Source organism: Monodelphis domestica, chromosome 3, assembly GCF_027887165.1.
Source record: "Monodelphis domestica isolate mMonDom1 chromosome 3, mMonDom1.pri, whole genome shotgun sequence".
NCBI lineage: Eukaryota > Metazoa > Chordata > Mammalia > Didelphimorphia > Didelphidae > Monodelphis > Monodelphis domestica.
In genome coordinates, this window is record NC_077229.1 from 407,363,849 (window position 1) to 407,387,423 (window position 23,575).

The window sequence follows — 23,575 nt, forward strand, 5'->3', positions numbered from 1 at the left end:
TAAAATGGGGGGGGGGGACAAAAACTCAGAGATTCAAATGTTTCTCAGTCAATGAGTGCTTGTCATCACAATCACAAAACATCTAAATCTTGGGATTAGTTTCTTCAGTTTCAAATTGGATGTTTGGAATCAGGCAAATAGCCTTAAGCTATATAATATCTTTTTAAAAATATTAACTTTATTATTTTGCATATTTCCATTTTGTTCACCTTAGGGACAGAATTATACATTCAAAGCTTTGACTATTCAGAAAGTCAAATCTCTGCCACTTCAGACAGAAGCAAGATTTCCATTTTGGGGTTATAGTAGAAGAATTTCTTCTTCAAGTAGAGTTTAGATTAGATTACCTTCTGAGGCTCCTTCCTTTCCAATTCAGAGATTCCATATTTTTTTTTAATTCTACGGCATAACAAAGTACAATATGACCACTGAAAAGAAAAAAATAAGGTCAATCTGGTTGTATAAGTCAAAGGACTTACAAAATATTAAGATGAAAGCTAACAATATATTTTAAACCAAAGTTACTCATAGTACTATAGTTTCACCAGAAAAACAAAAATCAAAAAAATATTTTTCCCTAAATATTAGTCAACCTCTCTTTTTCATGAAGATATCTAGAAAATGCATATTTAGAACAGTCAAGCTGACAGAATATAGGCAGCATCCCAGTGGAACTCTAATAACATTCCTTTCCAAACAACTTTTAAATAGTGCTTCAAATCAAATTTTGGAGTGACAGACCAAATAAAGGTCAAGTTGAGACATTTTCTTGACTAAGATGACTTAACTTATAAGGTCACCAGGAGAAGTCTGACATCAGGAAGGAAGCCTGTATGATATGTGATTGAAACAACAGCATATGGTCTTAGGGACAGCAAACAAGGAGCAGCAGCAACAGTAGTAGTTTCTGGAGCTCCCCAAAACAATAAGGATGTTGGAAAAGGAAGGAAGGAAGGAAGGAAGGAAGGAAGGAAGGAAGGAAGGAAGGAAGGAAGGAAGGAAGGAAGGAAGGAAGGGAGGGAGGGAGGGAGTAAATGAAGAAGCAAGGAAAGAAGGAAGGAAGGAAGGAAGGAAGGAAGGAAGGAAGGAAGGAAGGAAGGAAGGAAGGAAGGAAGGAAGGAAGGAAGGAAGGAAGGAAGGAAGGAAGGAAGGAAGGAAGGAAGAAAGAAAGAAAGAAAGGAAGAAAGAAAGGAAGAAAGGAAGAAAGGAAGAAAGGAAGAAAGAAAGAAAGAAAGAAAGAAAGAAAGAAAGAAAGAAAGAAAGAAAGAAAGAAAGAAAGAAAGAAAGAAAGAAAGAAAGAAAGAAAGAAAGAAAGAAAGAAAGAAAGAAAGAAAGAAAGAAAGAAAGAAAGAAAGAAAGAAAGAAAGAAAGGAAGGAAGGAAGGAAGGAAGGAAGGAAGGAAGGAAGGAAGGAAGGAAGGAAGGAAGGAAGGAAGAAAGAAAGAAAGAAAGAAAGAAAGAAAGAAAGAAAGAAAGAAGAAAGAAAGAAAGAAAGAAAGAAAGAAAGAAAGAAAGAAAGAAAGAAAGAAAGAAAGAAAGAAAGAAAGAAAGAAAGAAAGAAAGAAAGAAAGAAAGAAAGAAAGAAAGAAAGAAAGAAAGAAAGAAAGAAAGAAAGAAAGAAAGGAAGGAAGGAAGGAAGGAAGGAAGGAAGAAAGAAAGAAAGGAAGGAAGGAAGGAAGGAAGAAAGAAAGAAAGAAAGAATAGTGATATACTGGGAGAAGGGGGAAGAAAGAAGTAGAATAGGGATATTTTTTTATCAAAAATATTCATGTAACGAAGAGCTCTTGCAGTGGAGGGGAAAATGGGAGAGTGAGCAAAGCTTGAATCTCACTCTCATTAAAACTGATTCAAAGACTAAATAACATATACAAAGAGTTGGTTATAGAAATGAATCCTACTCACTAAGAAAATAGAAGGGGAATTTGGTTAGGTATATGAAAGTGAGAACTGATAAAAGGAGGGATGGATAAAGGGAGAAAATGATCAGAAGGAAAATAGACTTTTGAGGAAGGATTAGATTTTATTTATTTTTTTATTATTATTTTTTAGGACTAGATTTTAAAAGGGAGAGAAAGATAAGCAAAGAAAACAGAAGGTAATAAATAATAAAAATAACATTGAATGTAAATGGGATGAGTTCACCAACAAAACAGAAGCAGATAGCAGAACAGATTAGAAACCACAATCCCACAAGATGTTGTTTACAAGAGACTTTCCTAGAGCAGAAGGATGCATAGAGAATTAAAATAAAGGGTTGGAGCAGAATCTATTATGCTTTAGCCGAAGTAAAATAGCAAGGGTAGTAATCCTGCTCTCAGACAAAACAAAAAGGGGAAAAAATAGACCTAAATAAAAGAGAATATCGTAAAAACTTTTTTTTTCTAAAATGTAAGCTAAATATCTAAGCAATATAAAATTAAAAAAAAAACATATAGAAAGCTTCTCTGATAAAGCCCTCATTTCTAAAAATATATACATGGATCTGAGTCAATTTTATTTAAAAAAACTGAAACCATTTTCCAATTGATAAATGGTCAAATGATATGAATAAGCAGTTTTCAGAAGAAGAAATCAAATTCTTGAAAAAACTCAATGAGTTTTCAATCCAACAGACATCTGTTAAGCATCTGCCATGTCCAAGGTACTCAATTAAGAAGCCCTAGGGATGCAAAAAGAAGAGAAAACAGAGTCCCAGAACCAAAAAAGTGCACATTTTATTCTAAGTGGAGCAGGGATATGGTATCTAAATAGAAAAATATAAGATAACATGAAGGGAGGGGCACTAACTATTAAAGAGATTAGGAACATATTCTTAAATCAGTTAGAACACAAGCTAAACTAATCTTGTTAGGAAGTCAGTGATTCTAAGTGGAAAGGAAAAAGTACTCTAACCCACACCCCAGGGACAGCATGTGCAAAGAAATAAAGGTAAGAGAGACTTCCATGATTGTTTTTAAACCAAGTCACATTTTCATATCTACCCAATGGGACTGCTCTACAAGAACAACTTCTGTTACTGCCTCACCATTGTGCATAACTTTGGGAACATAGCAGGAGCTTTATAAGTATCTGTTAAAATTTATTACTACTTTCAAAGAATGAGAATTTGTACCATTGCCAATTTATCATTAAAAAAAAAAGAAAACGGGGGTATACTACATGAAAAACTTTAGTCTTCCTAGTGAACTTACTAAACTTCTTATTCTTGTCAAATTAGAAAATTTTTCAGAATCTAAATAGAAAGTTAGAATTATATGAAGACAAACAAAAGATCAGTAATTTTGAAACCAAACTATAATTGTATTGTGGGACATTTAAAGGGTTAAACTCTTAATGAAATCTTATATCATGACTGTGGAAATGACAATGATTTTTAATCAATTAGTGCATCATTTTGTTCATTCCATATTATAGAGCACTTCAGATGGGCACTTCAGTACATTTTAATTGATGAATTGTCAATGGAAAGAATCATTTATTAAGTGATTATTATATGTAAGACACGGCCCTAAAGCCTACTTAAGGAAAGAAAAAGCAAAATAAAGTTAAGGAACTTATATGCTTTAATGTAAGACAACACAAACACATAGAAATAAGTGTATATAAATAATACAGAATATTCAGCAGATATTAATCTATCAATATATTTTAAGCACCAACTATTTTCCAGATACTATGCCAAGTTATGGGGATATAAAAAAGGCAAAAGATAGTCCTTGCTTTTAAGGAGCTTCCATTCTAATACGGGAAACATATAATATAAGCAAATATATACAAAGCATGCTATATACAGAATAAATAGGAAACAATTACTAGAGGGAAGACATTAGCATTAAGATGGTTTGGAAGTGGTTCCAATAAAAGATGGGATTTGTATTATAATTTAAAGGAAGCCAGGAATCAGTATGCAAAGTTTAGGAGAGAATATTATTGAAAGGCGAATATCAAGAAAATATCAATAGCTATCATTATCACTGGGGAGAGTTCCATCGTTGGATATAGATTTCATTCATTTATTTTTTTAAAGTTTTTTTTTTAATTTTTGTTACATTTATTTTATTTTTTTTACCTTATTTTAGTTGTTTTCCATGGTTACATGATTCTTTTTGTCTACCTCCCCTCTTCCCTCCCTGCCACCAGAGTAGAAAAGCAATTTCACTTGTTAATATTTATATTATATACATATAATCACTTAAATCCTAAATCCTATTTTCATATTATTCATTTTTGTAATAATCTTTTAAAGCCCAAACCCCAAATCATATATCCATATGGATAAGTGAAAATCATATGTTTTCTTCTGAATTTCTACTCCCTTAGTTCTTTCTCTAAATGTGAATAACATTCTTTTTCATTTCTCAGAGTTGTCCTGGATCATTTCATTGCTTTTAGTAGCAAAAACAATCACATTTGATCACACAATGTTTCAATTTCTGTGTATAATGTTCATCTGACTCCACATCAGTTCAGATCTTTCCAGTTCTCATAGATATTAAGGACTTCATCATTCCTTACAGCTCAATAGTATTCCACCACCATCATATACCACAATTTGTTCAGCCACTCCCCAGTTGAGTTTCAAAACCTTATTTTCAAATTTTTTGCCACCACAAAAAGAACAGTTATAAATATTTTTTAAAAAGAGTAACTTTTCCATTTTTTTTTATCTCTTTGGGATGCAAATCTAGTAGTGGTATTGCTAGATCAAAGGACATACATTCTTTTAAAACCCTTTGGACATAATTCCAAATTGTCTTACAGAATGGTGAGATGAATCCACAACTCTACCAGCAGTGCATTTGTGTCCCAAATTTGCCATATCACCTCCAACATTTATTGATAGTTCTGATTTCTTCATTTGAAAACTGCCTATTCATATCACTTGACCATTTATCAATTGGGGAATATTGTGATTTCTTAAAAACTTGACTTAGTTCTTTGCAAATTTGAGAAATTAGACCTTTGTCAGAGAAATTTATTGTAAATTTGTTGCCCAGTTTTTCGCTTCCCTTCCAGTCTTGGTTGAATGGATTATATTTGTGCACAGGCTTTTTAAATTTAATGTAATCCAAATTATTCATTTTGCATGTTGTAATGTCTTCTTTTTCTTGCCTGGTATTAAATGTTTTCTTTCTCCATAGATCTGACAGGTATACCATTCCATGTTCACCTAATTTATTTATTATTTTGCCATTTATGTTTAAATCATATATTTTATGATTAAATTTTAATTTAATTTTTAAACCTATCTTGGCACAGGGTGTGAGATACTGATCCATATCAAATTTTTGTCATATTGCTTTCCAATTGTCCCATCAGTTTTTGTCAAATAGTGGATTCTTATTCCAAAAGCTGGTATCTGAGTACCTAGTCTATTCCATTTACCCTACCTTCTGTCTCTTAGCCAGTAGCAAATTGTTTTGATGATCACTGCTTTATAGTACACTTGAAGATTTGGTACTGCTAGGCCACCATCATTCATAAGAATATCCCTTGATATTCTGAATATTTGTTCTTCCAGATGAATTTTGTTATTATTTTTTTCTAATTCTTTAAAATAGTTATTTCATAGTTTGGTAGGTAAGGCACTGAATGAATAAATTAATTTAGGTAGGATCATCATTTTTATTATATAAGCTTTTCCTATCCATGAAAAATTAATGTTTTTCAAATTGTTTAGATCTAGTTTTATTTGTGTGTAAAGTGTTTTGTAATTGTATTCAGATAATTCCTCTGTCAAGTCTAATAGATTCTCAAATATTTTATACCGTCTGAAGTGAATATAAATGGAGTTTTTCTTTCTAACTCCTGCTGCTGAGTTTTTCAGAAATATATAGAAATGCTGATGATTTCTGTGGGTTTATTTATATCCTGCCTCTTTGCTAAAGTTATTGATTATTTCCATAAGCTTTTTAGTTGATTTTCTAAGATTCTCTAAGTACATCATCATACCATGTACAAAGAGTGATAGTTTAGTTTCTTCATTGCCTACTTTAATTCCTTTAATTTATTTTCCTTCTATAATTGCTACAGCTAGCATTTCTAGTACAATATTAAATAACAGTGGTTATAATAGGCATCCTTGCTTCACTCCTGACCTTATTGGGGTGGAGATGGGATTAACTCTCCCCTTCTTGTAAATTTAATCAACAAAAAAAGGAAGACACTGAAAACTTAACATTAAGTAGGGGAAGTCCACAGACCACTTACTAAAGTGGTTTATACCTCCAGAATCAACTGACTGCCCCCTGGGCAGTGCTAAGCAAATTTAAAGACTGCAATTGGTCCCCATAAAGTGGAGGAAGGGACAGGAAGTGACGTTAAATAAAGGTCTTTAAAAGTGGCCGAAACTTCCTGTCAAAAGGTCTTCAGGCTGAATCTGGAGCATGGAGGACAGGGGACTCTGGTAAGACTGCTCTTGGACCTTCTCCTTTTGGAGCCATTACTTGGGTAAGTGAAAGGTTGATTCCTTACCTGGCTTCTGGAGAGATTAGTTTCCTGAGAGGCCTTCCCATCTTAGAGGAGGCCTTGTGATTCTTCACCACTAGACCCTCTGGTTGAGGGTCCTCCAGCTAAGAGATAATTAGCCCTGCCTGGTTTGAGCCAGGGGTTGGGGCAAATTATTTAGTGTGTTAGGTTAGATATTGTACTCTACCTTCTTTCATATTTTTCTACTTTCACTCATCTCATTTTGTAAATAAAGCTGCTAAAGAGTCATTTTGACTTGAACTTCATTATTTTTTTAATCAATGACCACATTCTCTTATATTCAGTCCAACCATAAATATAATCCCTATATTGGAAAGGTTTCTAACATCCCACTTGCAGATGCTACTTGCTGATGGTTTTAAATATATATTGTTTATTATTCTTAAGGAAAGACCATTCTATTCCTATACTTTCTAGTGGTTTCAATAGGAATGGGTGTTGTATTTTTTCAAAGGTCACTTTGTTCATCAATTGAGATAATCATGTGATTCCTGTTAGTTTGATTATTAATATGGTCAAATATATGGATGGTTTTCCTAATATTAAACTAGGCTTGCATTCCTGGTATAAATTCCACCTGGTCATAGTGAATAATCCTTGTGATAACTTGCTGTAGTCTTTTTGCTAGTGTTTTATTTAAGATATTTGGGTCTATGTTCATTAAGGAGATTGCTCTGCAGTTTTCTTTCTCTGTTTTTGCTCTTCCTGGCTTAGGTCTCAGTACCATATCTGTGTCATAAAAAGCATTTGGTAAGACTTCTTTGTTTATTTGTCAAATAGTTCATATAATATTGGGATTGGTTGTTCTTTAAATGTTTAATAGAATTCAATTGAGAATCCATCTGTCCCTGTGAATTTTTCCCTGGTGAGTTAATTGATTGCTTGTTCAATTTATTTCTCTGAGATGGGATTATTTAAGTATTCTATTTCCTTTTTTTGTTAATCTAGGCAAAACATTTTTTTCTAAATATTCATCCATTTCACCTAGATTGTCCTATTTATTGTCATATAATTTGGCAAAATAGTTCTAAATAAATACCCCTTTTCAGTTGTAATACTGTTAATTTGATTCTCTTCTTTCTTTTTTAAAATTAGCTTAACCAGTGCTTTATTTGTTTTATTTGTTTTTTTTTCAAAGATCTAACTCCTAGTCTTATTTATTAGTTCAAAGTTTCTTTTAGTTTCAGTTTTATTAATTTTTTCTTTCACTGTTAGGATTTCCAATTTAATCTTTCTCTGAGGATTTTTCATTTGATCTTCGCTTTAGGTATTTTGTTCAGGCACTCAGGGTTACTAATTTTCCTCTGAGTACTGCTCTCGTTGTATCCAATAAATTATGTTTTTGTTGTCTACTCATTGTCATTCTTTTCAATAAAATCAGCAATCATTTCTATGATTTGTTCTTTAAACCACCAGTTTTGAAGAATTAGATTATTTAATTTCCAATTAAATTTTAATTTTCCTCTTCATGAACCCTTAATAACTATATTTTTATAACATTATTATCTGAAATTCTTGCATTCATTATTTCTGCTTTTCTTTATTTGTGATGTCTTTATGCCTTAGAGTGCATGGTCAATCTTTGTATATATGTGCCATGTGCTGCTGAAAAGAAGATGTATTTCTTTTTATCCTTATTCATTTTCTCCAGATATCTGTTAACTCTAATTTTTTTTAAAATTTCACTCACTTTTCTTCTTTCTTATTTGTTTTTTTTTTAATCTAGATGTGGTAGGTGAAGGTTGAGGTGCCCCACTATTATGGTTTTATTATCTTTTTTCTCTTTAAGCTCCTTTAGTTTTTCCTTTAAAAATCTGGTTGCTATATATCATTTGGTGCATATATGTTTAGTAGCTATATTATTTCATTGTTTATATTGCCTTTTAGCAAGATGTCATTTCCTTCCTTATCCCTTTTAATCATATCTATTTTTGACTTAGCTTTGTCTGAGATAATGATTACTAATTTTTTTTTTAATTTTTAGATAATACATAATAAATTCTGTTCCAGCATTTGACTTTTACTCTGTTAGTGTCATCCTGCCTCAAAGGTGTTTCTTGTAAACAGCATATAGTAGGATTCTGGTTTTAATCCATTCTGCTATCTGCTTCTATTTTATGGGTGAGTTCATTCCATTCACTTTCACAATTATGATTATGAACTGTATATTTCCCTACATTTTCTTTTCCCCTTTTGATCCTGCTTTTTTCTTTTTACTCTGTTCCTCCTCACCAGTATTTTACTTTTTATCACACCCTCATTTCCCCCTCCCTACATTTTCTCTCTGCTTCCCTTGTCTTATTCCCCTTCTACTTATCTGTAGGGTAAGATATAATTCTATACCCCAGTGAATATAGTTGTTATTCCCTCTCTGAGCTAGTTATGATGAGAATAAAGTTTAAGCACTGCCTATCACTATCTTCATCCTCCCCTCCACTGTAATAATTTGTATGCCTCTTTATGTTATACAATTTACCCCATTCCATCTCTCCCTTCCCTTTTTTTCTCATTCATATCCTATTTTTCACCCCTTGGTTTATTTTCACATATCATATTATCATAATCAGATAATCAGCTTTCTTCCATAACTTATGCCTACATATATTCCTTCTGTCTGCTCTACTACAAAGAATAATATTTTAGAATAACAGATATCCTCTTTCAGTGTAGAAATACATATAGTTTGACATTATTGAATCCTTTAAATTTTCTCTTCCTTATTTATCTCTTTAGGCTTCTCTTGGGCCACATGCTTGGATTTCAGATTTTTTGCTTAAGTGTGTTTTGTTTTGCTTTTTCCTCAGGAATGTTTTGGAATCTTCTATCTTATTGAATGACCATTTTTTCATTAAAAGAATGCACTCAATTTTGCTATATAGATGACTCTATGTTGTAAACCTAGATCATTCACCTTCCTGAATACAATATTCCATGCCTTCCAATCCTATAATATGGAAGCCTCTAAGACCTTTTGTGATTTTAATTATCATTCCATGGTATCTTAATTATATTTTTATGGCTGTTTTCAGTATTTTCTCCTTAGCTTGGGTGCTCTTGAATTTAGCTATTATATTCCTGGAGGTTGTCATTTGAGTATTTCTTTCTGGAGATGATTTGGGGATTAATTAAATTTCAATTTTATTTTCTTATTCTAGTATCTCTGGGCAGTTATCTTTGATAATTTCTTATAATATGATATCCAAAGTTCATTTGTGTTTTTTTTTTTTATTATGACGTTTAGGTTGTCCAGTAATTCTTAAATTGTCTCTCCTGGATCTATTTTCCAGGTCAAATGATTTTTCAGTGAGATATTTCATATTTTTCATTTTTTTCATTCTTTTGATTTTGTTTTATTGCTTCTTGATATCTCATGAAATCATTAGCTTCTAGTTAACCAATTCTAATTTTTTAAGAAATGATTTTCTTTCATCAAATTTTGAACTTCCTTTTTCATTTGGCCCATTTCTTTTTGAATTGCTTTCATTTTTCTTTTCCCTATTTTTCCTCTGCCACTCAATTGATTTTTGAAATCCTCTTTGAACTCTTCCAGAATACGTATCCAATTCATATTTTTCTTTTGAACTTTGCATATATTAGCTTTGCTTTCACTGTCCCTTTCTGTGTCCGTGCCTTGCTCTTTATCTCCATAAAAAAATTATCTATAGTTAGGTGAGATTTTTTTGGTTTGCTCATTTTTCCAACCTTTTTTATAAATAGGCTTTCTTCTCTGGGAGGATGATGTGCACTATTAAGCTTCAGTGCTTCCTTAATGTTACCTTTAGATTTATTTCTGGGGTTTTGCCAGTTTCAGTTTTCCCAAGATGATATGATGGCCTAAGGGCTGAGAGCTCTAAAAGTCACCTCCAACTGCTGATTCAATTAACCCTTGAGATTACTGATGGCTTATATTCTCACCTCAGACTTTAGAGAAGCTTTTGGTCTCATCATGGGCTTGATAAAATCAGGCACTGCTCAAACTCTAGTCTTAGGTTTAAGTGAAGGTCTCCTTATGGGCTTGAACAGCTCATTCACACATCAGACAGCCCTGTCCTTGAGACATTGTGGAGAGACTCAGAAGCCCAATTTTGGATGCACCGACTACTTCAAATTGAGAGATATGTCCTCACCACAAGCCCTGGCTAAGATTTCTGACCTCACTCTTGCCCCATGCAGATCAGTCTGCTTCAACACAGACTGTCCTAGACTGGAATTCTGTACCCCAATGCAGGTTTGCTTGCAGCCTCAGGGGGGATGCATTGGTTTGAACCTCCATCTGTGGTCTCAGGATCTGTATTTTACCTTGAGCTTAGTTTCAGAACCTGATACAGAAGATGTGAAGTGTGGGGGTGTGGCTTGATCCTCACTCCTTGCTATAACCTCTTGTTGGCTGTGTTCCTTCTCACTCCAGTGCCCCATACATTCTCTACCTACCTTTTAGGTTTTTATCTCCTTAAAAGTAGCTTCACATTGTCTCCTTGTTTGTTCTTTCTCTCCTGCCTTTGTTTTATAGTGTTATTTTAAGACTCTTTGGAGGAGATTTTCATGGTGGTATCAAAGTTCCCTTCTACTCCACCACTGTGGCTCCTGAACTGGAATTCCATGGACCTATATTTTAGAAAAAAAAAAACTTTAGTAGATAAATGGACATTGTATTAAAGTGAGAAGAGACTTGAGGCAGTAGATTTGTCAAAAAGTTATTTCATATAAGTGATTGTACAATGACTGTGTCTTCAGACACAAGGTTATACTCTGATGTTTGTGAATGCAGTCTTGACCTGGCCATGCAGCCCTTGCCTAGGACAAACTCTTTAACAAGCTCAGAGTCACATTCCTCAAAAAAAAAGTTATTTCAATAGTCTAGGCATGAGATGATGAGGGTTCAAACTAAACTAGTGACAATATCAAAGGATAATATCAAAGGTGGTCATGTATAGGAAAAATATTGTAGAGAGGAAATGGACAGACATGGTAAAAGTCTTTATACATGAGATGAAAGACATTGAGGGGCCAAGAATAACTCCTAGGGGGTGATCTTGAAGGACAGGGAGAATGGTGCTATCTTCTAAGTAATTGAAAATATAAGAAGTGGGGCAAGTTTAGGGAGAATGATAATGAATTTCGTTTTCAGAGTTTAAAATGTCTATTGCATATCCAGTTCAAGATATATGAAAGGCACTTGGAGATATGGGATTAGAGGTCAGCAGAGAGGTTATGGTTGGATCAGTAGATCTGAGAATGATCAGCAAAGATATGGTAATTAAATTCATGGGAGCTCAAGAGATCACCAAGTATAGTAATATAGAAGGAGAAAAGAATAGGTATCAGGACCAAAACCTCAGGGTCACCTACAGTTAATGGGTGAGATCTACAGGATGACAAATTAGAGAAAATTACTTTCAAAAGTATTAGAATATGGAGAAATCAGGAAAGATTTCATGTAGAAGGTACCAAGTAAGCACAATTTGAAAGAAAAAAAAACACAATGTAAGGATTATTAGAGGTGAAAGGGGTAAGGTGGGAATACATTCCAGGTATAGGTAACAGCTTATGCAGAAAGTTGGAAGAAAGGAAGCGTGTAAGAAATTGCAAGGTCTAATTGATTAAACCAAAGAGTATGTTAAGTGGTTATTCAGTCCATACCAATCAAACTACCCAAAAATAATTACATAGAGTTAGAAGAAATAAAATTAATATGCAAGAACAAAAGGAAAACAAAATGAAGGCAATTAATGGGAAAAATATGAATGAAGGTGGCCTAGCTATACCAGATATCAAACTGTGTTATAAAGTAGCAGCCATCAAAACAATCTGGTACTGGCCAAGAAATAGAGCAATGAATGTAATACATTAGGCACTCAACACATTAAGCAATAAATGACCATAGTAATCTAAAGGTTGACAAATCCAAAGATCCAAGTTTAAAAAAAAAACTCAGTATTTTACAAAAACTGGAAAACTATGGCAGAAACTAGGCAGTGACCAACAAATGATGCTATATGCCAAAAGAAAATCACAGTGGTTACATGATTTAGAAATAAAAGGTGCTACCATAAACAATTTAGAGGAGCACAAAATTATTTACATATTAGATGAGGAAGAATTTATGACAATACAAGATATAAAGAACATTAGAAGATATAAAACATATGAATCTAACTACATTAAATTTTTTAAAATTTGCACAAAAATACCCAATGCAAACAAGATTAGAAAAAACAAAAAACTGGGGGAAAATTTTATCCAGTGTCTCTGACAAAGATCTCATTTCTAAAATATATCAAGTGCTTAGTCAAATTTATAAGAAAACAAGTCATTCCCCAATTGGTAAATGGTCAATAGATCAGAATAAGCATCTCTAAGATGAAGAAATTAAAATTATTTTGAGTCATATGAAAAAAGGCTCCAAACTCAAGAAATGTAAAGAAAAACAACTGTAAAAAACTACCTCACAGCTATAAGACTGCTTAATATGACAAAAAAGAAAAATATGATAAACATTGCAAGGAATGTGGTAAAATTGGGACACTAATATATTAATACACTTTTGGTGGAGCTGTGAACTTATACAATTATTCTGAAAAGTATAATTTGAAATCATGCCAATAGGGGCATAAAATTGAGCACACCCTTGCCCTAGCCATTCCTCTACTAGGTCTGTACCCCAAAGAGATCAAAAATAGGAGTAAAGGATCTACTTGTCCAAAAATGTTTATAGCTGTTCTTTTTGTGATGTCTCCAAGGAAATGGAAACAAAAGCCATGTCCAGTATTTGAGGAATGACTGAACAAGTTATGGTATATGATTGTAAAGGAATACTATTGTGCCAGAAGAAATGATGAATAGAATAATTACCAAAAAAAAAGACAAACAAACAACTTGAAAAGACTTATGTGAAGTGATGATGCAAAGGGAAGAGAGCAAAACCAGGAGAATACTGTACAAAGTATCAGTAATAAATATGATGATCATCTGTGAATGACAACTATTATCAACGATGCAAAGATTGAAGACAACTCCAAAGAATCCATGATGAAAAATGCCTATTCAATCACCACAGAAGGAATTCATAAAGACTGACTGCATACTGAAACATATCATTTTTCATTTTATTTCTTTTGTGAGTTTTCTCTTTTTTTTAAACCCTTACCTTACATTTTAGAATAAATATTGTGTATTGGTTCCAAGGCAGAAGAGCGGTAAGGGATATGCAATGAGGGTAACTGACTTGTCCATGGTCACACAGCTAGGAAGTGTCTAAGACCAGAATTGAACCCAGGACCTCCTTTCTCTACACTTGGCTCTCAATCCACTGAGCCACCCCACTGCCCCCAAGTTTTTCTCTTATATAAGTGATATGTGTCTTCTTTCACAACATGACAAACATGGAAATATGTATTACCTGAGAACACATATATAATCCATAACTTATTACCTACTGTCTAAGGGAGGATGAAGGAAAAGGAGGGAATTAAAGAACATGAATCAAAAAATATCTGACAATGATTATTAAAAGTTTTGTCTTCTTTAATTGGAAAAAAATTGAAAGTATGTGAAGTGGTTTACAGTACAATAAATTCAAAAAAGGTGTGTTGAAGACAGGCTGTGACAAGTTTTTGAAGACAAACAGAAGAATTTGTATCTGATCTTAGAGGTAACAGGAAAGACAATAGAGTTATTGAACAGGATGGAGTGGCACTGTTCATTATAAGAACCTCTTTGTCATCCTTGTGAAGGAGAGATTAGAGAGTAGACTCAAGGCAACCAATCAAGAGTGTATTGAAATAGTCCAAGAAAAGTGGATAAGAAGGATTCAGTTAGAATACCGACCCTACAAATGAAGGAAAGACATGTCAGTCCTTTGTCACTTCCTGTGTAACTCTGGGTATATCAATTTTCATGTTTATTTTTCAACATCTGTAGAATGGAATCAGTAATATTTTCATTGTCAAATTCACAGGATTAGTTTTAGGCAAGTGTTTTGTAAACCTCAAAGTGCCATGTAAATAATTGTTAGCTATTTTTAATTTAGGAGGCTAATATTACTGTAAGGTTTTAGATTATTCAATATTTTCAGACTAATAATAAATCTAATACTTTTTTCATAATGGTCCACATAAGCTGTTAATAAATGGACTTCTTTTTGATTCATGTTACTCCTGTTATTTTTATACTTCATTTGTTTATGTTTTTTTTTTTTAGAATAAGCTTGATTCTGTCATTTCAAAAAGAATACAAACTGAACATTTTTTTGATTTGCTTCAGTTTGACCATGCAACCAACTAGATTGTCTGCTTCTATGAAGTCGACCAAATAATAAGACAAAGTAGAAAGAGCAAAAATCATCAAAATCATGAATAATCTAAAAAAATAATGAACTCTTTCTCTTCCCAAAGCCATCATTTAGTCCTCTTCTTTCAAAGGGCTCCCCCAAACATCTTGAATAATAGTGATGTTTTGGAACTGGAAAACCCCAAGAAAGAAAATGTGCATACCAGTAATGAAATGATATAAGGTCAGCCTTAGAAGGACGAAATACAAATAACAAGGTTATAGTTCAATCTGCCATTCTTTTGTGAAATAAAATTATCTGTTAATATAGTTGCAAGACCTAGTTCTTTGATTTTGTTTTCCTGTAAGAAAATATAAACCAAATAGAGTCCCCATTTTAAAGACAACCACATGAAATTAAAAAAAAAACTTTTATATGTAAACTCCAGCATACTTCAATTAACAAACAGAGGAGCAGAGATTAAAACAAAAGGGTAAACTATTTCTGCAGCATTAATCTTATTATTGTGGCCCTTAATTTAATGCATGTTTCTGAGTGTCCACACACACACACAGTACAAACACACAAACACTAACACAAACCCTCATACATATGGGAAATTTGAAACACTTGAAAGAAATAGTGTTTGGACAGATGAAATGTTAGCTGTTTTTGGAAAAACCAATGTTAAGAGAAGATATAATCAAAGTCTATAAAATCATGAAAGGAGAAAAGTGGAATATAGATATTGTTGAGGGAGAACAGATATATGTCAAATTGCTAAATTTGTTGAGTGAAGGGTAATGAGAAGTTAAAGATGACTCTCAGTTTGTAAATCTGCAGAATTGGAAATATGGTGCTATCCGGCACAGAGTAAGGTAAATTGGTAATCAGTGGATTTGTGGATTAAGAAAATATGATATTTTGGCTATATTGTATTTTAGATGCAAATGGGATATCTAGTTGGAACTCCCCAATTAACAGTTGATGACATAGAGACTCAAGTTCAGGAGAGAGTCTAGGCCAGGATATAGAGTGATGTATATATGAAATACAATATATTCAAGTCAACAGATGCCTCAGAGTGCCTTAAGCTGGCAAGTGACTTTGTCTATCTCTTTTATGCCCCTACTTCTGGGCAAGTCAGTGTAGACATAGATCTGTTTTTGAAGACATGAGGATAGAATCTATATTTAAATTTCTCTAGGGTAGATGGTTACTCTGATTCTTTCCCCAAGGCATGAATCCATTGAGTAAAATCACATTTCCTCATCACTACATCTTGATGGATTAATTATAGGGCAAAAAGTTCATTTGAGAGAGAAACAGAGATAGAGAGAGAATGATTCCCAATGTAGACATTGGTGTAACAGTTTTAAAATGGATAAGGCTAAATTTTAATTCAAGATGCACCTAATCTCTTCCTTCTTCCCCCTTCCATCTCTCTCTCTCTCTCTCTCTCTCTCTCTCTCTCTCTCTCTCTCTCTCTCTCTCTCTCTCTCTCTCTCTCTCTCTCTCTCTCTTTCTCTCCCCCCACCTTCTTCCTGAAGGATACCAGGATGAAAGACAGAGGCTAGATTTGGAAGAGGAAGTCACTGTGAAAATTCCATTGGGAAGATATTCAGTAATGCATTTTAAAGAAGAAGGAACCTTTGCTATCATTGTTTGTAATATGATTAATTATTTTGAAATTCTTCCACCCTCTCTGTTCTCCCCCCGAATGCTCTGTTGGTAGAAAACTTTGACCTTGCTGAGAAAGATAATAACACAACATATCTATGCCATCCATGTGATTAATGCCACCGTCTGTGCGGAGCTCCTCGACTGGCAGAATACAACTAAAATGCATGAACACACCGACGAACTCTGAGCCTTGTTCACCTTCTTTCTAAATAATTCATCAGCTTAATGATAATGACATTCAAATATCATAATTACAGCTGACTCTTTAGAAAACATCAATCCTGAAGCCAAAAATGTAGCGGCCATTTCCCTTCCCCCCTTCCTTTTCCCACCATTAGCTGTTAATGCCAAAATATGATCTTTATTCATTTCACTGACATAATATAAAACCAATGTAGATTTCCCATTTTTCATAAAATTTTCATCCGCACTATTAGTTTCACTGATAGCAGGCTGCAAAATGTTGTTAGGCTACAAGATGGAAGACACTGCAAAAACCTCAGCATGTTAAGAAGCCATAAAATTTTATTCAGTTCATTTACTGCTACAGTCCAGTAACCCTATAGTAAGAGTGTGCTATTTTTATTGTGTATTTATTTAAAGGTTGAATATTCTCTTTCCTGGGCCATCTAACTGAGTTAATCTGGATTCCTAATACACTGTGTTGTATCCTTATATCCTACTTTGAGGTCTATATTTTCTCTCTCTGTTTCTTTCTCCTCTCTCATACTTGTGGAAAATAAGGTGAGAAAGAAAGAGAGAGAAAGAGAGAGAAGAGAGAGAGAGAGAGAGAGAGAGAGAGAGAGAGAGAGAGAGAGAGAGAATGATGACACATTGAAACCTAAAGCTTAGCTAGATGGAAGTGGTTTGGTTTCATTGCTATCAAAGGAAATCAAAGGATAATTGTAGAAATATTCAGAGAATAAGAGAAAAGTATTTTCATTTCATTGGTAGTGGACTAGATGAGCAAGTGGACAAAATAAACACACCAAACCACAGCAAAGCAAGGTAAAGGGTCCAAATCAAGAGATTTATTCATTATCTTGTTAGGAAATCAAAAAAAAGTCAGTTCCAGATACACACTCCTAGAATACTCTTATAATCAAGTCTACTTTTAGTTGTTATATGATGAAAAATATTCCTTTTACGAAGCAAAGGATTGGTGAAAAATCGTTTTAACAGTCCCTTCTTATTGGAGAGGGAGAGAAGTAAAGAGGGGTAAGGGGAAGGGAAAATAGGGGCAGAAAGGAGAAAAAGGAAGAGAGAGAAGACAGACAGGAAAGACAGTGATAAGGGGGTGTACGCAAAATGAGGATACTGGAATGGAAAGAGGGAAGGTGGAAGAAAAAGGAGAAAAGAGGAAAAACAAGGAGTATAAGGGGAAAAAGGAGAGGGAAAAGAAAAAGGAGAAAGGGATGAAGAAAGAAAGGGGAAGAATTAAAAGGAGGAGAGACAACACAGAGATTAAATGAAAGAATGAGAAAGAAAACAGAGAGAAGAGGGAAAATAAGCCAGAGAGAAAAAAATAAAGAATAGAAGGGACTTTAAATCAGTAGAGTTATGCTGTATTTATTCATTCAAAGGAGGTACAAAGGCTCAGTCTGGGCAGTATTAAAGACTAAAGTTTCAAAAGAATATGCCAGATTCCCCAGGAGACAGGAAACATAAGAATGCATTAAAATGAGATAGAGAATGTGTCCCAAAATAGCCAAATAATGACTATTTGTAGTTACTATCTTGTTAGCATCGATTGAAGAATATTTGAGGTCCTGGTAGGATCAATGTATATAGTAAACAATCGCCTCTAAACTGAAATGTCAGAGATACAACCCAGAATAATGAATATAAAACTCTAGACAAAACTAATGACCAAAACAAGATAAACAAATTAAAACAGATAAGGCATAGAGGGAGAGTGACTAACGATTGCATTAGGTATAATCCAAGCAAAAACCTGTCCATTTGTGCAGCTGTGTAGCATTGATACTACCTGGCAAGCAAACCACTCATTTCTTCTCAGCTTCTCTGATATGAAGCCTGCCCTGTGGCAGGGGAGAGGGGGCTGGAGGTGACTGTGATAGGGTAATGTCATTTCCAGATCCATAGGATGCACAGCCTGCCATGCTATTAGCAGAACTTGAGTGTCCAATGGAGCAAAGAAGGAATATGGGACAGGTGCCGCGGGAAAAGTCATTTTCTTAATGATCATAGAAGCAATAGAACCTTGAGAAGTCACCAAATCTATTAAAGAGCCAGTGTGAGGTGTGGTAGCAAAAATAGTGGACTAGGAGCCAAGAGACCTGGGTTCCACAGCTGACTATGCCCCTAATAGCTCTGTGACCTTAAAGGACTTTTTTTTTTACATCTCTGGACATTGGTTTTGTCATCTGTAAATAAAAGGTTTGAATTAAAATAATGTCTGAAATTCCTTGTGGTTCTGAATCCTCTCCTCCTACCTCTAAGACTTTATGTCTGCTGTGACTATACTGAAGGGAGGTCATATATATAAAGGAGGTCATGTATATAAAGCTAAATTGTTAAAGAGAAAAGAAATGAGGGGATGGAGAGAGTTGTTCACAACACACACATTTAGCATATATGCATATACATTTATACATATATTTAAGTATATGTACTTACATGCAATGATTTAGCCAAGTGCTCTAATCTGATTTCTCCACTCTTGTACTATTGGATCTCTCTTCGTTCTTTGGTTTGTTCCAGTCACTTTAGATTTCATTGTAGACTGGCCTTTCAGTCTGATTCTGCTGTGATTTCTCTTCTTAATTCCCATTAAGCTTTGTCTAACCATTCCTAAGCTACACCATTCCCCCCCCCCCTTTGAATTCAGACCTGGAACTATGTTGTTTCAAAGTCTGGCTTTATTCAAGAAGGAATTTCTAGAACATCTCTACTCAAACTATGGTTTATTGAGTACCAATAGGAAGAATAAGTCTGTTCTTTGGTATAGTGTTATATAGGTTCCTTCCCAGGGAATTTCCAGGTGGGTTTCCATCTCAAAGGGCATACCTCGGATATTATTTTGCTCTTTTCATACACATACATATGTATATAAAGATATTATAAAATATGAATATGTGTATAGTGCATATATATATAAATAAATTCTGTAAGTCACTTAACTTTTATTTTCATGTTTGTTTTTTGTTTTGTTTTTGCAAATGGGGAATTTCAAAGCTAAATCTCTTATATAAAAGCTAAATAAAAACATTTGCCCTTGTCCTGCCTACCTGAGGAATACCAGGTAAGCTGGAAGGAGTGGAAGTAGAAGAGGAACATACTGGATACAGAAATACAAAGGATGTGATTCCCAGGAACTCTTTCTAGGAAGCTACACAAGCTGCTATGACATTTTGGGGGTCCAAATAGAGAAGCACGCTTATCCACTATAGCATTATATAACTTATCATTAATAAGATCATCACGATATTCACAGACTTTCAATCTTGGAAGAGACTTTCAAGTCATCCAGTTTACCACATATATGGAAAAAAGTGGCTTCTAAATAACAGCATTTTCTTAATTACTTCAATTAAGAGGAAAAACCACTATTCCCCAAGTTTTCCACTTTAGGGTAGCTCTAATTTTTAGTAGGAGTTTTTTTAATGTTGCTGTTCCTACATTAAGTGTTAATCTGCATTTTTAAAACTTGTCATCATTACTCTTAGTTCTGCCCTCCAAATCAAGCACTACAAATGTACTTCTTTTTGTACATCACAGTTTTCTAAACAGTAAAAGTCATATATATTGCTTAAATAATCTTTTCCCTAAACTAAGTATTCTTAGTTATTTCATCCAATGAATTGTTCTATCAGTGCCAGGCCTTGTGTTAAGCACTGAGGACCCAAAGAAAGACAAAAATGTGGTACCTTCATCAAGAAGCTGATACTCAAAGGAGAAATTATATGTAAATCCATATACAAAAATGTTCTCTACCAGTTAGGTGGAACATGATCTCAAAGAGAAGGCACTAATGGTGAGGTAAGGAGGTAACAAAATGGGATTTGAGGTGAGAATTTCAGTAATAAAGGAAAACCGCAGAAAATCATGAGCAAAGTCCAAGAGATGGGTTGAAATGTTCAAGGAAAAATAAATAGGTTATAGCTGGTTTGTAGAGTTCACCATGTGTAATAAAGTTTATGATGACTAGAACAGTAAGGGGTCAGGTTTTGATATCAATAAGCATTTATTTATTACTGTGAGTAAGCAACATTATATATATATACATATATATATATATATATAGGATATATAAGGAATAATGTCAAAGTGATGAATAAAGAGGACTTGCTTCTTGTAGAAGATGTACTTTAGCAGAGACTAGAAAGAAAAGAAGGAAGCTAACTGGAAGTGATATGAAGGGAGTACATTCCAGGGATGGGAACCATCAGTGAAAATTCAGAGTGAAGAGATGAAAAATCCTTTTTGAACATAAAAGAGTCCAGTGTCACTGAATCATCAAATGTGGGAGTCAAGTATAAGACTTTATGAAAGGTGGGGAAGGCCATGTTTTAAAAGCCTTTGAAACATATCATATTTGAACATGGATATAATGAGGGACTACTATCAGTTAAAATTGGAGGATGGGAGAAAGATTAGGACTTAATAGATATGAGATTCATCTGCATAGAAATGAAAATAAAATTTACAGGAGATAATAATATCATAAATGTAAATGGCATTGAGGGAGCAAAAACAAAGCCCAGGACAGAGTCTTAAGGAGATATCCACGATTAGAGGATATGCCCTGGATTTAGGATTTTAAAAGCTTAACAGAGAATTTATATTTGATCACAGCAGTAATAAGCATTTCATGGACTATTTTGAGCAGGGAAGTAAAATAGTAAGACCTATGCACAAAGAAAATAATTTTGATTGCTGAATGAAGAATTAGAATTAGGATTTAAGGCAAGGAGACTGAATAGAATGCTATTGCAACAGCATGGATAAGAAAAAATAAAACACCTTACAGTAGATTGCTTCTAAAAATATCTTTCTAAAGTCTTTTATAACCAGGCACTCCTCACCTTTCATTTATTTTTATGCTGTACTCCCTTTAAATTTTGTGTCCATGATTTAGTGACACTGGCCTCCTTGATGTTCTTCAAATACTTTAAATAAACACTTTAAAACAAAGGTATATGCAAAATAAAATTTAGATGATGAAAAAATTACTATGTTTCAAATGAATCTAGGAAAGCAAAAGTCAAAATCATTCCAAGAAATCAAACAAAGCAAGAGCAAGTATTTTAAAAATAAAAGGGGATAAACAAAAAAAATGTCATACTAAAAGGAACCATAGTCATTGGACCAAAATCAATAATAATTACAATATACTAAAATGCTTTAACATCTTAATTCATAAAGAACACATTAAGTGAGCTACAAAAAGACAAGAACACTTCAATATCCCTCTCCTAGTTTTGTGTAATTCTAACAGAAGGATAAAAAAGAAAAGAAAAGTGTGGAACAGAACAACTTTCTGGAGACACTAGTGTTTACTTAACTAGATTTAGACTACTTAACACTAAGTATGTCATCTTCTAAATGGGATTGCAATAGAATATGGACAATTATCAGACTTCCATGGAATTTTCACAAAACTAGATGATGTATGAGGGCACAGAGATATTTTAAATAATTGTAAAGAGAAAATTGTTGAATAAACAAATGACATATTCTTTAAAGATCATAACACAATAAAAATACCCACTTTCAGAGCCTACACATAAAAATCACAAACTTAAATGGAAATGACAGGGAAATCTTCAATAATAAATGGATAGAAGACCAAAGCATAGATTCAATAGTTATGTGAAAGAAAATGATAATGGAACAACTCACCAAAATTTTTTAATGCAGTTACATCAGTTGTCAGAGAAGATATCCATAAAAATGTTTAATAAACTGTAAAGAGAAAGGATAAGTATTAATTTAAAAATTTAGAAACATAACAAACCTTAAAAATTAAAAAAATAGAGAAAAAAGAGAAATGAGAATGAGCAGATTTTATCATATCTATCAGGATATGCCATAAAACATTAAGGTAATATTGATTTGAATTTCTCTCATTAAAAAAGGGCTTGCTCATATTATTAATTATATTATTATTATTTTCTCATTATTGTTGCTTTATTATTATTATCAGAGACCCTGGAGCATTTTTATTTGGTTGGCTGTGAATACTTTTCTATTCTTTTGAAAATACTTGTTCATATCCTTTGATCATTTAATTAACTTTCAATTTATCTGGGATATAAGACATGAAAAATGTCTTTATAAATCCATATATAATTCAGAGCTATAGAATGTACTTGGTTCATATGTTTACTCATTCTTCAATCCTTACATGTACTTATCTTCACATCTTTTTGCATGCCTTTTTTCCTAGATAAAATGTTTTCCTCTTCTCTTCAGCTATTAATTTCCATCCCTTTCTTTCAAAATGCATCAAACTTCACTTCCTTCTTACAAATTACCTCATCACCCTCCTCATTCCTATAGGGCTCATTTACCATTCATTTAGTGCTAGAATAATATAATTTCAATATTGAAAGAGTCTTCAAAAGCTACACATTGTACAATCATCACAGGAGAATCAACCTCATCTCTATTATTCTTTGCAAGATTCTACTCAAACATCACCAGGATTTCTATACTTTTGGAACAGAAAGTATTCTCCTCAAAACAGAAAAGCATACCTTTCTTTGTAGTTTAAAAAAGAGAGAGATAAATTGGAGAATGTGCCTGTCTATTTGAAAATGGGTAAACATTATGGTATGTGAATTTAAAGTAATATTACTTCAATTTAAGAAATGGTGAAATAGATGATTTCAGAGATAATGGAGAAGGCCTTTCAAAACCAATGTAGAACAAAGGTAGCAGGAACAGGAAAAAATGTCTATACAATTTCATTACAAAGTTAAAAAATGTTTTGAAAGGCTTAAGAATTCTGAGAACCACAGGGACAAACCCTGATTCCAAAGGCCTGAAAATGAAGTACGCTATCTATCTTCTGATAGATAAGTGTTAGACTCAAGATGCAAGCTAAAATACACATTTTTAGACATGTTCAATAGAGGTATTTGTCTTGCTTAACTATGTATATTTCTTA

The 23,575-nt window shown here is 33.3% G+C and overlaps 1 long non-coding RNA gene across 1 annotated transcript; it reads right to left on the minus strand.

Annotated features, from left to right (window-relative positions):
- Positions 1 to 292: 292 nt before the first annotated feature.
- On the minus strand, positions 293 to 22,606 carry LOC130458481 (uncharacterized). Its single transcript, XR_008917822.1, has 3 exons — positions 22,306 to 22,606; positions 10,920 to 11,093; positions 293 to 428 (listed from the first exon to the last, which is right to left on the minus strand). It is a non-coding gene; the product is annotated as an uncharacterized LOC130458481 (long non-coding RNA).
- Between the last annotated feature and the right edge of the window lie 969 nt (positions 22,607 to 23,575).